The 15,666-nt window shown below is 37.9% G+C and overlaps 1 long non-coding RNA gene across 1 annotated transcript in view; it reads left to right on the top strand.

Moving 5' to 3' along the window:
* The window catches only part of LOC123385049, a 32,413-nt gene extending 16,747 nt beyond the window's left edge, over positions 1 to 15,666 (top strand). The window contains exons 3-4 of the long non-coding RNA XR_006597030.1: positions 12,193 to 12,213; positions 15,578 to 15,666. This is a non-coding gene — a long non-coding RNA (uncharacterized LOC123385049). The remainder of the gene's footprint in view (positions 1 to 12,192; positions 12,214 to 15,577) is intronic.

The following is a 15,666-nucleotide window of genomic DNA, read 5'->3' as shown; positions in this document are numbered from 1 at the left end:
ATTTTGTTTATTTTTTTTCAAAAAACCAACTCTTGGTTTCGTTGATCTGCTCTACATTTTTTTTTAGATTCTATATTGTTTATTTCTGCTCTGATCTTTATTATTTCTCTTCTTCTGCTGGGTTTAGGCTGCCTTTGCTGTTCTGCTTCTAGTTCCTTTAGGTGTGCTGTTAGATTTTGTATTTGGGATTTTTCTTGTTTCTTGATATAGGCCTGGATTGCAATGTACTTTCCTCTCAGGACTGCTTTCGCTGCGTCCCGAAGCATTTGGATTGTTGTATTTTCACTTTTGTTTGTTTCCATATATTTTTTAATTTCTTCTCTAATTGCCTGGTTGACCCACTCATTCTTTGGTAGGGTGTTCTTTAACCTCCATGCTTTTGGAGGTTTTCCAGACTTTTTCCTGTGGTTGATTTCAAGCTTCATAGCATTGTGGTCTGGAAGTATGCATGGTATAATTTCAATTCTTGTATACTTATGAAGTGCTGTTTTGTGACCCAGTATATGATCTATCTTGGAGAATGTTCCATGTGCACTCGAGAAGAAAGCATAGTCTGTTGCTTGGGGATGCAGAGTTCTAAATATATCTGTCAAGTCCATCTGATCCAATGTCTCATTCAGGGCCCTTGTTTCTTTATTGGCCGTGTGTCTAGATGATCTATCCATTTCTATAAGTGGAGTGTTAAAGTCCCCTGCAATTACCACATTCTTATCAATAAGGTTGCTTATGTTTATGAGTAATTGTTTTATATATTTGGGGGCTCCCGTATTCGGCACATAGACATTTATAACTGTTAGCTCTTCCCGATGGATAGACCCTGTAATTATTATATAATGCCCTTCTTCATCTCTTGTTACAGACTTTAATTTAAAGTCTGGTTTGTCTGATATAAGTATGGCTACTCCAGCTTTCTTTTGGCTTCCAGTAGCATGATAAATAGTTCTCTATCCCCTCACTCTCAATCTAAAGGTGTCCTCAGGTCTAAAATGAGTCTCTTGTAGACAGCAAATAGATGGGTCTTGTTTTTTTATCCATTCTGATACCCTATGTCTTTTGGTTGGTGCATTTAATCCATTTACATTCAGTGTTATTATAGAAAGATATGGGTTTAGAGTCATTGTGATGTCTGTATGTTTTATGCTTGTAGCGATGTCTCTGGTACTTTGTCTCACAGGATTCCCCTTAGGATCTCTTGTAGGGCTGGTTTAGTGGTTACGAATTCCTTCAGTTTTTGTTTGTTTGGGAAGACCTTTATCTCTCCTTCTATTCTAAATGACAGACTTGCTGGAGAAAGGATTCTCGGCTGCATATTATTTCTGCTCATCACATTGAAGATCTCCTGCCATGCCTTTCTGGCCTGCCAAGTTTCAAAAGAGAGATCAGTCCCAAGTCTTATAGGTCTCCCTTTATATGTTAGAGCACGTTTATCCCTTACTGCTTTCACAATTTTCTCTTTATCCTTGTATTTTGCCAGTTTCACTATGATATGTCGGCAGATCGATTCAAGTTAAGTCTGAAGGGAGTTCTCTGTGCCTTTTGGATTTCAATGCCTTTTTCCTTCCCCAGTTCAGGGAAGTTCTCAGCTATTATTTCTTCAAGTACCCCTTCAGCACCTTTCCCTCTCTCTTTCTCCTTTGGGATACCAATTATGCATATATTATTTCTTTTTAGTGTATCACTTAGTTCTCTAATTTTCCCCTCATACTCCTGGATTATTTTATCTCTCTTTTTCTCAGCTTCCTCTTTTTCCATAATTTTATCTTCTAGTTCACCTATTCTCTCCTCTGCCTCTTCAATCCAAGCCGTGGACGTTTCCATTTTATTTTGCATCTTGTTTAAAGCGCTTTTCAGCTCCTCCTGACTGTTCCTTAGTCCCTTGATCTCTGTAGCAAGAGATTCTCTGCTGTCCTCTATACTGTTTTCAAGCCCAGTGATTAATTTTATGACTATTATTCTAAATTCACTTTCTGTTATATTATTTAAATCCTTTTTGATCAGTTCATTAGCTTTTGTTATTTCCTGGGGATTCTTTTGAGGGGAATTCTTCCGTTTGGTCATTTTGGATAGTCCCTGGAGTGGTGCAGACCTGCAGGGCACTTCCCCTGTGCTGTGGTGTATAACTGGAGTTGGTGAGCAGGGCCGCAGTCAGACCTGATGTCTGCCTCCAGCCCACCGCTGGGGCCACAGTGAGACTGGTGTGTGCTTTCTCTTCCCCTCTCCTAGGGGTGGGATTCACTGTGGGGTGGCATGGCCCGTCTGGGCTACTTGCACACTGCCAGGCTTGTGATGCTGGGGATCTGGCGTATTAGCTGGGGTGGGTAGGCAAGGTGCATGGGGGCAGGAGGGGCAGGCTTAGCTCGCTTCTCCTTAGGTGATCCACTTCAGGAGGGGCCCTGTGGCAGCGGGAGGGAGTCAGACCACTGCCGGAGGGTGGCTCCGCAGAAGCACAGAGTTGGGTGTTTGCGCAGAGCAAGCAAGTTCCCTGGCAGGAACTGGTTCCCTTTGGGATTTTGGCTGTGGGATGGGCGAGGGAGATGGCGCTGGCGAGCGCCTTTGTTCCCTGCCAAACTGAGCTCTGTCATCCTGGGGCTCAGCAACTCTCCCTCCCATTGTCCTCTAGCCTTCCCGCTCTCTGAGCAGAGCTGTTAACTTATGACCTCCCAGATGCTAAGTCCCGCTTGCTATAGGAACACACTCCGTCTGGCCCCTCCGCTTTTGCCAGCCAGACTCAGGGGCTCTACTTGGCTGGTGGGCCACCCCTCCGCCCTGGCTTCCTCCCGCCAGTGCGTGTAGCGCGCACCGCCTGGACGCCCTTCCTACCCCCTTCCGTGGGCCTCTCGTCTGTGCTTGGCTCCGGAGACTCCGTTCTGCTAGTCTTCTGGCAATTTTCTGGGTTATTTAGGCAGGTGTAGGTGGAATCTAAGTGATCAGCAGGAAGCGCGGTGAGCCCAGCGTCCTCCTACGCCGCCATCCTCCTGCCCATCGGAAACACATTCTTAAAGAACTTCTTTTTTTAACTCCCGACTCTACTTTTTATGTGTATGCTTTCATATTTCACATCTTTTTATTCATATTTTCTTACATCTAATGATCAACATTTCCTTTCCACCTAAAGAACTCCCTTTAATTCTTAGACCTGGTTAGTACTCACAAGCTCCTTTACCTTTTGTTTGCCTGAGAAACTCTTTATGTCTCTTTTGATGGTGAATGTTAACCTTACAGCCTTGAGTATTCTCGGTTGTAGATGTTCTCCTTTCAATACTTTGTGTATTTCATGCAACTCCTTTCTGGCCAGAAAAGTTTCTGCTGAAAAATCAGCCTTATAGACTTTCCCTTGTACGTAACATTTACTTCTCTCTTGGTGCTTTCAATTCTCTCTCACCTTTCATCTTAACATTTCCATTATTATGTGTCCTGCTCAATATCTTGTTCTGTGGGTTTATCCTGTTTGGAATTCCTTGTGCATAGAAACCTGGATATCCATTTCTTTCTCTAGGTTAGGGAAGTTTTCAGGTATTATTACTTCAAATAAGTTTCTCTCCCTTTCGCTCCCAAATTCTTCTTCTGGGACGTTATCATGCAAATGTTCATTTTCTTGATGTTGTTGGTCAAGAGATCCCCTAACCTATCTGCATTTTCTAATAGTCTTTACTGCTTTTGTGGTTTAGCTGGGCCTCCAGATCTCTCATAACATTCTTCTGCACTTGCTAAGCTACCCTTTTTCCTTCTTCATTTTAGTAATTCACATGAGAATAGACACAAAATAATGTTTTAATGAAATAAGAAAACATCATGGCTTTTGTCACACACTATCAACGACTTCATTGTGAGAGAAATGAAGGACTAGGAAGAAAAATAACATGTGGAAAAGGGAGAGAGAAAATGAATCGAGCAAAATACCAAATCCACAAATACCCATTCATTCTTTGGACACTTATGCCACCAACTGAATGTCACATTTGTGATACAACAATAGCTTTTTTATTTTTCCCTTGGAATTGTAAACTCTGGCATTTTCAAACACAACGATGGTTGGTTATAGAGGAAATGAACACTGTTTTACTTAATTAAAAAGTATCAGGACACATTCTGGTCCATCAATATTCTAAAATGGCCTACTACCCCTGAGGGTGGCACCATAGCAAATATGAGAAAGTTATTCTGGTGTTTAGATTCCACCTTCCTGTTTCCTGCTATTCCACATAATCCCCATGCTTCCTGTCACATTAAAGCAGAAAGTGATGGGTGGAATAATGCCAACATTTTGACGTCCAACCTAAAATATGGGTGAGGCAAGTTTAATTGTAGGTTTGAAATGTGTATGTTAGCATCTATCTATTTGTATTACCTGGCAATTTGTTGTTGGTGGTGTTCTTTGGTATTGCCCTTGGAGAATTTGTTCGCTTTTTGTCCATGAAACTATGACACTCACAGATTTGTTAGAATACCGCCTAGTAATATTGCTACATGACGCAATGAAGGGATAAGTCAGGGAAGAAAATACGTGAGACTTAGAAACAGAAAGAAAATACTCAGGAAGGAAGCCATATGACAATTCCAAAAGGAATAAGCAGGGCTTATTTTTAAAAATCAGACTTATTTCAATACTTACTAAACCCTATATATCTTCTTTTCTGTTGAGAATATAGCAAAGATTAGTTTTGTTTTGCATTTGAGAAGAGGATATATATCTTCAAGGCTTAGAAATCAATGAAGTAGATAAAATAATGTAGATTTAATTCGACTGTAATTCATTGACTTAGAAAACATTTTTAATGTTTTGTATACTACCCAGAGAAGAATGCTAATTTCTAATGAGTGGCTCAAATATAGCATAGAAGAGTTAGCTAATGAGTATTTTCTTAAAACACCCGATAAAATTTAAACCTGAAGTTTTCTTTACACGACCTGGTCTATAGATAAATAATATGTCTATTATAATGAGTCTATTACTTGGTGTACTTTCTGGTGCATGAATAGTTTTCTAGAGATACTGTTACCATGAGATTCCCAGGGCACCTCCAAGCTTCTGATGCACTGAGTATGGGAAGAGGGTCTATGAAGTTGCATTTCCACAAGCTCTCAGGTGATGCTAATTCTGATGGTTCCAGGTATCACATGTTTAGTAACGATGGACTAGGACATAAAATCTACAAACCCTAAAATGATTTTCTCATATTCGGCTCTGACTACAGTGAATTATTTAACCAGTAACAAAGAGGTGAATTTTTACACAAATCTACCTAGAGACTAACTGAAGTTTTCCTCCTATCTAGTGTAATCATGTGCACGTGGCTTCCACTGGGGAACATGAGCCTCTAAAAGCTCAGAGGAAGCAAATCAATTTTGGATATACTTTAAAACTTAAAATATTCCAAAGTCAATAGAAGCAAAGCACATTTTAATAATCTGAAGGAAACATAAATAAATGAAGACTAATTTCATGATGACAGTTGCCACCGTTTAATTAGACAAGGATACAATTTTAATTAGATGGTATCATTTTTCGTATAGCGTTGTTCCATCTTGGACATGCATTTGTTGACATAAGGTAGGTGGCATTCTACAGAAATGTTTTTGCCATTTCAATCATTTCTATGCTTGGTTGACTCTAACATACTTTTCCCTTTGTCTTATTCACAAATGCCTTAACTAACATTGGGATTCTTCTTGAATGGGTCCATTTGTTTCCTGGTCATCTGCTTTACAATCTTCTATTATAAATCATTGTGTTCAGTTTATCTTGGTTTTCTGTGGGGACAGATTTGGGGGTAGTATCATCAGCTCTATATTGACAGTTCCCTATTTGACACGATTTAGAAAAACAAACGAAGGATTTCAGTGTATTTAAATACACCAGTCCTCAGAAACAGCACATCATCTCTTACGGCTTCAGAATTTCAGCCACTAACTCTTGAGTCTCATCTTGCATAACAGGTAATATACTCATGTGTAATCCAACATGATGTCTTATTTTAATCTTCTGTGTGCTAGAATAAGTTGAAAAGCATTTATAAAATGTTTATTGCTGACTGATAATTTCTCATAAAGAAACACTTGAAAGACAGAATTAATGACCTGAGTGAGGATCTGAAGGTGGGTTCAGGATTTCAGTGCCTCTGAATTGACAGCAATGATTACAAAGAGAATGATGTGGAAAATGGAAAAGATATGGTCCATCACCTCTACTGGTGGGATTTTCTAAAAGACTTTTAATTTTCTTGGCTACATATGTGACATTGACTTTGTCAATAATGGCTTTTACCTTTCACTTAAAGTTGGAGTTTAAATTTTATGAGAAAATGAACTCTTGAATAGCAGTGAAAATGTGTGTATTTCAAAGTTTTAAGTCATCATTTTTAACATTACTTTATTCCCAATATTGCTTCAATTTTCTACTACCTTTCATTGTCCTTTTCATCATTCAAAATAGTTTGTTTTTCTGCATAATTAACACAGTATAAAGGATTATTTTGTTTTAATGACTCATTTATTTAACCCATCTTCCATTTCTTTGTAATTTGACTGGAAAAAAATTTGCAATATTTCAGACTTTTATCATTGTGTCCCTTGGGAAATATTTTTCAAAGCCCTGCTCTATCTATCTATCTATCTATCATTTATCTATCTATCAATGCAATACCACTTTCTATGAATGTCTCTCAATCCTCTACTTTCAATAAGATGCCAGGGATACACAACACTAAGACCTACATCCTATTTTGTATCATATAATGACTAAATATTTGGTTAAATCGTACATGATAGAAAAACTACACCAAAAATTTCTTTAATTTTTATCATTTGTCTAAGGCCACAGTCTTGAGTTTAAACCAGTAAGGCAAAAGAAGCAGATAAGGAAGAAGGAAAATTCCATCAGTCCCAAGTTCTGCTTCATATGTTAAAAACGTAGTCATTTAGTGGAAGACTAAATACTAACTTCTTCTCTCATTAGACATACATTCTTAAGGTATGTTCTATCAAAACTGGTGGCTAAAAGAAAAAAGAAAAAGGCTTTACCTATTGTTTACCTTACAGTTTGCAGAATGCCTTTATTTATATATCTTCAATTCAGAAACAAATAACCTATTTCTTTTTCAAGAGAAATAGAACTGAATTTACTTGTATGGAGAGAATTACAAACATATGACAAATGGTCCCAGATTCCATTACTTTGGTTCGATAAGGTTATTTGCAAGATTACATCATGTTTACTGATTCAATCTGTAAAAGTGTTTACAAATGTTTTCACTGAAACCTTTTAATTAGATTTTTCCCTACCAAGTATCATTCATGCTCTAATATACCAGGGTCACACCATTTACACCATTCTCAAGCCAGGAGCCTGGCTCATCTTCACTCATTCTGTTATAAAACCAGTCCCTGTTGCTTGTCACTCTACTTTCTAAACATTTCTTTAAACTCTGCCCTATCCCTCCTCATGACATTCTGTGGGCCCTGTAATCTCACAGCAATCTAAGGGGCCAGCCTGTCTCCATCACTGTCCTCCTTATGTGCTGAACGAGATCACTTCCCACATGCAATCTTCTCCCTTGGTTGTGTTTCTTGGCTGGCTCCCAACACCTCTCCTTACTTACCCTATAGAATCTACAACTGCTTCTCCTTTTGCTTTACTTTCATGCCCCCATCCTCTTGGTCTTTTCATGCTGTCACTTTTGGGGGGTTCAATAACACTTTACTATTTGCAAATCTCAGCGTTTATCTTTACTTACCAAGGTCCCCACCAGTCTCCAAGTTCCCTGATGTCAGGCAATGTGTTTCAATTGTCTTTGCATTTCCAGTATGTTTCCCAAGGCTTTGGAGCATAGTTTGGTCAAGAAATGTTGGACTTGTAAATAAAGGAATGAATATGCTACTGATTTTCACATATGCTTTCACAGGACTCAGCCAAATATGAAGATCCTTCTCTTTGCTTTTATCATGGCTCTCATGGTTGCCATGACTGTAAGTATATCCAGGAATTTTGAAGAATACGTTTTTAGTGGTTCTCCAAGGAGCCTCCTTATTTGCATTTTCACCTATGTTTTTGCATTTTCCTGAACACGGCTTACTAGATTTTAATGGTTTTATATGGACATTTTCCTTGAATTAATATAGTAAGCTCACTAGGAATTTAGAATAAATCTTGGGTACACAAACACACTAAACATATATGGACACTCAAACAATTAGCTTGATGTAAAAATAAAATTTTTTAAAAGAGCTCCATAAAGATGTAGGAAGGAAAGGCTAATGAAAAACACTTACATATTATCAGCACTAGACTAACTAATTTTCAGAAGCTCTTACCTACGTTGTCATTTTCTCGTGGGTCACCAGTGAAAATTGACTTCTCTGAAGCTTTCTCCTTTCTCATTCATCTTTCCATCTGCCCCCTCTTCTTTATCCTCTTCCTTCCCTCCTCCCTCTCCTCTTCCACTCTCTAACCTCTTTCTTCTCCTCTCTCCCCTCCTCCTTCTCAGCCTCCTCCTTTCTTTCTTCCCCTTCTCTTCTCTCTTGCTTCCTCCTCTACCTACTCCCCCTCCTCATTCCCCTCCTCCTGTTTGTTTGCCTTCCTTCCCCTCCTCCTCCACCTCCTAACCTCTTCAGTCTCCTCTCTCACTTCCCTTTCATCAGCCTCCACCTTATGTCCTTCCCTCATCCTCACTCTCTTCTTTCCCTCTTCATTACTTACCTCCTCCTCATTGTCCTAGTCTTACCTTTGTTTCTTAGTCTGTTCAAGTTAAGGTGAGTCCCTTTTGCTTTGGTATTATTTCTGTCTAATTATTGAGAAATTCATTAAGAATTAAGAATACTTCTTCAACTAATCCAACAAGTTCTATTTGATGTTTCTGAAAATGTGTTTATGACATCACAGTGTATCACTTTATATTTATTTGCAAAAGAACAAAAGTGGAAGGAATAAAATTTGAAGAACAAAGAAAAAAACAATACCAGACTCTACTAGCACATAAAATATTTGCAGATAAGTAGCTCTTAATCTACAGAAAATGTATCCATGTGTTTAAAAAAAGCATTTGTTTTTAGGAAATACAAAGCTTAGTCTTTCAATTGCTCTCCAAATCTAATTACAGCAAAAACCGACTCATCATTCATTTTATTTTTTTACATTCAAGATTTTATTTGAATTCAAATTAGTTAACATACAGCATAAAACATAGTATTGATTTCTGGATTGGAATTTAGTGATTCGGCACTTTCACCTAACACCCAGGGCTCATCCCAGCAAGGGCCTTCCATAATGCCCATCATCAGTTTAGCTCATCCTTCCTCCCACTCCCCTCCAGCAACCGTCAGTTTGTTCTTTATATTTCAGAGTCTCTTATGGTTTGCCTCCCTCTCTGCTTCTATCCTGTTTTATTTTTCCTTCCCTTCCCCTGATGGTGTTTGCCTCCTCTGATTGACTTATTTCACTTAGCATAATATACTCTAGTTCCATCCTCGTGATTGCAAATGGCAAGACTTAATTCTTTTTGATGGCTGAATAATATTCCATTGCATGGATTTACCACTGTTTCTTTATCCATTCATCAATCAATGGACATTTGGACTCTTCTCATAAATTGGCTATTGTTGATAATTCTGCTGTAAACATTGGGGTGCATGTGCCCCTTTGATTCCGTATTTTTTTGTATCTTTTGTGTAAATACCTAGTTGTGCAATTGCAGAATTGTAGGGTAGTTCAATTTTTAACTTTTTGTGACACCTCCATCTTCTGTTTCACAGTGGCTATACCAGCCTGCATTCCCACCAACAGTGTAAGAAGGTTTCCCTTTCTCCACAGCCTTGCCAGCATCTGTAGGTTCCTGAGTTGTCGATTTTAGCCATTCTGACAGGTGTGAGGTGGTATCTCACTATAGTTTGGATATGTATTTCCCTAATGATGAGTGATGTTGAACATTTTTTAATCAGTCTCCTAGCCATTTGTGTGTCTTCTTTGGTGAAATATTTTTTCATGTCTTCTGCTCATTTTTTCACTGGATTGTTTGTTTTGGGGATGTGGACTTTGATAAGTGTTTTATACAGTTTGGATACTAGTGTTTTATCTGACATGTCATTTGCAAATATCTTCTCCCATTCTGTAGGTGGCCTTTTAAGTTGATTGATTGTTTCCTTCACTGAGCAGGAACGTTTTATCTTGATGAAGTCCCAATAGTTCATTTTTGCTTTAGTTTCCCTCTACTCTGGTGACAGGTCTAGTGAGAAGTTGCCTGGCTGATGCCAAAGATTTCCTCCTGAGTTCTCCTCTAGGATTTTGATGGTTTCCTGTCTCAGTTTAGGTCTTTCATCCATTTGGAATATTCTTGGGTGTATGGTGTAAGAATGTGGCCTAGGTTCATTCTTCTGCACGTTGCTTTCTAAGTTTCCCAACATTGTTTGTTGAAGAGACAGTCTTTTGTCCATTGGATATTCCTTCCTGCTTTGTTGAAGATCAGTTGACCAAATTAGTGAGCATCCGATTCTGGGTCCTCTATTCTGTTCTGATCTATGTGTCTATTTTTCTGCCAGTACCATACAGTATTGATGATTACAGCTTTTTAATAGAGCTTGAAATCCGGAATTGTGATGCCTCCCACTTTGTTTTGCTTTTGCAACATTACTTTCTATCCCTACTTTCTTGAGCGTTTTTATCAAGAAAAAATACAATATTTTGTCAAATGCCTTTGCTGCATCTATGGGGGGGGATCATAGAATTCTTATCCTTTCTTTTATTAATGTGGTGTATCATGTTGATTGATTTGTGAATATTGAACCACCCTTACATCCCAGAAATAAATCCTACTTACTGGATCATGCTGAATAATTCTTTCAGTGTACGGTTGGATTTGATATGCTAGTATCTTGTTGAGGTTTTTTTCACCCGTGTTCCTCAAGGATTCTGGTCTGTATTTCTGCTCTTGGGTGGGATCGTTGCCTGGTTTTGGAATCAAGGTAAAGCTGTTTTCATTGAATGATTTTGGATGTTTTCCTTCCATTTCTATTGTTTGGAACAGCTTCGGAAGACTAGGTATTCATTCCTTTTCAAATGTTTGGTAGAAGTCCCCTGGGCAGACATCTTGCTCTGGACTCTGGAGGGAGATTTTTGATAACTGACTCAATTTCGTTGCTGGTTATACATCTGTTCAAATTTTCTATTTCTTCCCACTTCAGTTCCAGTATTTTATATGTTGTTAGAAATGTATCCAGTTCTTCAGGATTGCCCAATTTGTTGGCATATAATTGCTCATAATATTCTCTTATAATTGTGTTACTGTGGTGTTGGTTGTGATCTTTCCTCTTTCCTTCGTGATTTTACTTATTTGGGTCCTATCTCTTTTCTTTTTGATAATTCTGGCTACGGGTTTGTCAGTTTTATTAATTCTCTCACAGAACCAGTGTTTAGATTTGTTGATCAGTTCTACTGGATTTTTATTGTTTCTACATCATTTATTTCTGTTCTAATCCTTATTCTTTCCTTCCTCTGCTGGTTTTGGACTTTATGTGCTGTTCTTCTTTCAGCTCCTTCAGGTGTCAGGTTAGGTTGTGTGTTTGAGACTTTTCTTACTTCTTCAGGCAGGCCTGAATTGCTATATATTTCTATCTTATGACCAGCTTCGTGGCATACCAAAGGTTTGGGACTGCCATATTTTCATTTTCATTTGCTTCCGTGTATATTTTTATTTCATCTTTAGGTTCCTAGCTAACCCTTCCTATCTTTAGGAGGATGTTCTTTATCTTCCATGTGTTTGTGGTATTTCCAATTTTTTTTTCTTGTGGTTGGTTTCAAGTTTCATAGTATTGTGGCCTGAAAGTTTGCATGGTATGATCTCAATCGTTTTTTGTACTAGTTGAGGTCTCATTTGTGACCCAGTATGGGATATATTCTGGAGAATGTTCCATGTACACTCGAAAAGAATGTGTATTTGCTGCTCTAGGAAAATGCTCTGAATATATCTGTTAAGTCCATTAGGTTCAGTGTGTCCTTCAAAGCCATTGTATCCTCGTTGATTTCTTCACTCACTTTAAAGATGTCATTAAACAAACGACAAGAAAAAACTACTTTAATGTGTCAGTTACTAATACTTTGTCTTCATTTTGTTTAATCCCAATTATGACAGCTTAGTGCATTGTGACCTTCAGTTTGGAATTATATAATGAAGGTGTTCATTATTATTTTTTCTCTTTTCCCAGGGAGCTGATTCATCTGAAGAGGTAAGACACTGTCATGTAACTGGTAAGCTTGATAAGTAAGCATGTATTAACATTTTAATCTGTTCTGCTTTTAACAGAAAACTCTATATTCTGAGTATCCACACTTTGAAATTCCCAGCTATTATCCGGTAATGTACAAACATTTTCTGTCCCTGAGTATTTATTCTATAAGAAGAATCAATGCTTACCTCTTAAATATATCTATATAGTGAATGGTTATAGTACACATTGATTTTACTTATTTATGATGCACTGGTAAAAGACTCCAAGTCTTGTGCACTAGTAACGACTAAATGGAAACTCATAAGGCCACACAATAGAAGCTAACTCTTCTCTGTACTAGAGTATCTCTGTCAAATAATTGCCTTGGTCAAAAGAATAGCTGAAAATTTAATGATATTAAGTATAATATATGCCTCATGGAGTATATAGGCTGCTAAAAACACATATGAGGTGGTAAATCTCCACCTTCTGATGCTTTGGGACAGTGATGAAGTCGTTATCTTAAGTTAATGGACCATGTTAAATAACAGAGAAAACTTCATTCATTTAACATTTTTAAAAACTTTATTTCTTTATTTTGTGAGGGAGAGTGAATGTGAGGGGGGGGGTGGCAGAGGTAGACCTAGAGAGAGAATCCCAAGGTAACAGCACCAACCCTGATGTGGGGCTAAACGCAAGGAACTTGAGATCATGACCGAAGCAAAAATCAAGAGTCAGACGCTCAACCTACTGAGCCACCCAGGCGTCCTTAACATTTTTTTAAATGAATGCAGCATTGATATCCTTTATTATTTTGACGTGTCATATCAGTGTGATCAGGTCTCAGAAATAGTACCGTAGTAAATAGATTAGTTTAAAATGGCACCAAACAAAAAGAATCAGAAGGAGAGATGAGGGATATTTCATTTAATAGAAGTTTGTAAGGGACTTCTAAGAGATAGTAAGCTTCTTATGACTCAAGAATCAAAAGAGCTCTACCTGACCTGGTATCAGTAACTTCTTTCTCTTAGGAATATTCAAGGATGGGCAAAGTAGGAACTTGGAGGTACTATTATAAAGAATATGGAAACCTTTTGTAAGTGATTGGCTGTAATCAAGGCCCCTGCATGTATTATAAACTGACAAAATGGTCAGCAACAGTAAAAATGTGAATCCTTGATCATTTTTACCTTCTTTCAACATTTCCCTCTTAAAAAAATGAAAACCTATGCCCAAGTTTTAAAGAACAATGAAGTAGATGATACATAAGTTCCTACCAACTTTAACTTTAATCAAAGTTTTGAATGAAAATTATTGTGAAATATTTGCACTGTCATTGTCTCAATTCTCTACTATTGTCCATTTCATTTTCCTTGCATACAGAGGGGGCATTCCCAACAATTTCCAAAAACAGGACTTTATTTTCAACAGTACCCAGCTCCATAACCATAGGAAATCCCTTTTCCATTACATTCCAGAGGTAAGCTGGGTTTAGTTACATTTGATATTCTCTAGAGATATCAATGGTGACATTAAAACAAGAGAAAACACAAGCAAGGTTTTAAGTCAAAAGCAGTCCCAGTTTAGGAAATGCAGTAGCTCTCCTAAGGATAATTGCTTATTTAAATGTTTCCAAAAGAAAACTCCTGTCCTGGTATGGTTAAAGAGTCGGGGTTAGGGCTGGGAATACCATTGCTTGCCTCTGGTTCCAAACATTACTGTTTTATGACCTTGAACTATTCCTAATTTTTTCTAGACTTCATTTTCTCTAGGACAAAATGTGATTGTGATGACACTTAAACCAATTCATAGAAGTTGTGAGACTATTAAAAGACATATTACATAAAAGACCTTGATCAGATTTGTAACTGCAGGCTGCAAATTCATTTAATCTATTTTTCAATAATGACTCACTGGTTTTTAATTCCCCAAAGTACTAAGAAATGTAATCCCTTAGGATACAATTAGTTTGGCATAGAGATCTAAAGACATAGTGTGGCAGGATTTTCGCACAAAAGTTGTGACACCTAGGCTTTTCTCTCCAGGAAGCAACTTTATTTGTGCTGGCACTACTCAGTCGGGTTTGTACCCGAAGAATTGAGCCCCAACACCACATGGCATAGTGTTGCATGCGCTTTTTTATTTTTTTGGTTTCCCATCCATGGTAACACACAAACATGTAGTCTGATTAAATGGTCTCAAGGTTGTGAGGGATATTGTCACTTATGCACATCTCCAGGTTGCCTTGAGGGTTTTTTGTTTGTTTGTTTGTTTTGTTTTTTTTAGGGAGGGGACCCTACAACAATAGAAATAAAGAAGCTCTTTCAAAGATAAGACAGAAACAATTGCGAATAAATACAACTCCTTGTATAATCATTTGCGAACATACGGGTCATACGGAAATTCGTGTTCATGCAGGCATAGGCTGTTACTTGACCACAAAAGGATCATACAGTGAGACAGCCATTGGAAATATAAATACCGTTAGCCAGATTCTCTGTACTCCACAGCTTACTATTTAGTTTTAAAAATGAATGTATAAACAATCATCAGTCAGAATATCACTTCATAAAGAAGTGAGGTGACTGCATGTGTATTTAAGACTATGTGACCAGCAGGTCTATGGCAGCTGGAGAGAGAGGAATCTAGAAAGACAATGAAGAAGGCCACTGAGAAACTACCAAAATAATTTAGGACAAGATATAAGAGCTTGAAGGAAAAAAAAAAACTAATAGAGATGGTAGCAATTTACTCTAAAGCAGAGTCTGATTATATAAGTACTTGAGAATAATTCTAGTCAGCTTTTCTCTGCGGATGATTTTAACCAAGGCCCAGTTTTTGGTAAGGGATCTTGTGTCATGTCAAATCAAAACAAACCCAAACTTAGTTGAGGAAAGACTTTATTTGGAACGGAACCCATTGCCTAAATGGGGAGAATGCTTAAATCTCAGAAATCTGCCAAGTGTCTCAAAATCCAACAGAGAAACCTTTTCTTTCATTGCCTAAAGAGAAGTAAGCAAAGATCAGCAGAAACTTTTGAAGGGAACATGGGCAAGCAGGGGGGAACTAGTAGTATCTGAGAGAAAATGTCCATTGTGGTTAGCTGATTCTCAGGATAAGTTGATAGGGGGGCACCTCCATCCTTACTGCTTCTTCAGACTTGGGCTAAACAGAGCTCAGAGCCTATAGGAAGGAGAGAAGCCTCTTAAGCCTCTAATCCAGACCAAGTAAAGGGTAACAAATGGGCAACTGTGAACACCTGGTCAGTCACAGAGGCATATATTTAGATACAAATCAAAAAACAAGAAAGCATAAGGATATTAGCAATGACTTGATCTGTAGTTCAAATTTAATAAAAAGAATGTTTTCTCTTTATCCACAGGCTTGGTGGAAAGTCCTATTTGCTGTCTTTCATGATGATTCTTCCTATTCAAATGTCCTTTACCCACCTAGCAAAATTTTGTAGCCCGG

This window comes from Felis catus, chromosome B1 (assembly GCF_018350175.1).
Source record: "Felis catus isolate Fca126 chromosome B1, F.catus_Fca126_mat1.0, whole genome shotgun sequence".
Classification (NCBI taxonomy): Eukaryota; Metazoa; Chordata; class Mammalia; order Carnivora; family Felidae; genus Felis; species Felis catus.
Note: the sequence above shows the minus strand (reverse complement) of the source record. Positions and strands in the feature narration are given on the sequence as shown.